Below are 1,319 nucleotides of genomic sequence, written 5' to 3' on the forward strand. Positions count from 1 at the left end.
AATCTCAAACACCAAAAGTCTCACTCTCTTTTCTCAAAATTGCTCATATCTCATGCATGGTTTGATTTGAACGTCCAATTCTCGATTTTTATGACTCTACACCAGTAAAAAACACTTAAAGGAGCTGATAGCAAGCTATGAAGCTCAATATCTCGTAAAGCATCCAACTTTGGGACCGAAATCCTAAAATGAACTAAAATGATGCACAAATCAAAAGGGTGAGAAAGGTTTGAGCTTTATACCACTAACTGATGCTCCAACCACAGACAAGCTCATATCCAAAGCTTGGACTCTCACTCCTTCCTCATCAAGGCTCCTTCTTTACTCAAAAGAAACCACAAGAACACTTATTAGCTCATAAATGGACACACAATCTCCAACGACAAGATATTAGGGTTTGAGAGGGTTGATTCCGGGGAATTGTGGCCAGAAATGAGGCCATCATGTCCTTTAAATAGGGACATAACCTAAATTTGGGTTTTCACTCTGGGCCTAGTACGCCCAGCGTACTAGGTGGCTTCCGCATCAAAAACACGCACATGATTACGCTGAGCGTACACACATGTTCGCCCCGCGTACTCATTTACCCCCTTTTCTCACATAATGGCCAAACTTGACAATGATCAAAAGAACAAGGGTTTATAAGGTATACTTGGTCTTAGAATGTTACAATTCTCCCCCCACTAGAATTAGACTTCTCCCTTGAAGTCAGGATCCAAAAATAACTATGGATACTGCTCGCGAATCTCGGATTCCGACTCCCAAGTGTACTCAGACCCCTTCTGATGTTGCCACTGGACCTGAACCAAGGGCACCTCCTTGTTCCTCAGAACCTTCACTTTCCGATCTAAAATCGCAATCGGCCTCTCAATATAATTTTGGCTCACATCCACCTGAATGTGCTCTAATGGCACCACTGCCGTCTTATCGGCTACACACTTCCTCAACTGAGACACGTGGAAGGTGTTATGAATATGACTCAACTCCACAGGTAGCTCTGACCTATAAGGTACCTTACCCACTCTGGTAGTTACTCTGAAAGGACCAATGTATTGGGGCCCCAGCTTGGCCCATCTCCTAAATCGGATCACCCCTTTCCATCGGGATACCTTTAGGAGGAAAAAATCTCCAACCTGGAATTCTAGCTCAGATCGTCGCCGATATGCGTAACTCTTTTGGCAACACTTGGCTATTATTAACCTCTGTATGACCTTTTGAATCTACTCGGTCATTGTCAGCACTATCTCAGTGGCACCCATCACTCGATGCCCTACCTTTCCACAACAAATGGGAGTCCGACACCTCCTCCCATATAGGAG

The sequence above is a fragment of the Lactuca serriola genome, chromosome 7 (assembly GCF_051521515.1).
Source record: "Lactuca serriola cultivar US96UC23 chromosome 7, Lser_US96UC23_V15, whole genome shotgun sequence".
Taxonomy (NCBI): domain Eukaryota; kingdom Viridiplantae; phylum Streptophyta; class Magnoliopsida; order Asterales; family Asteraceae; genus Lactuca; species Lactuca serriola.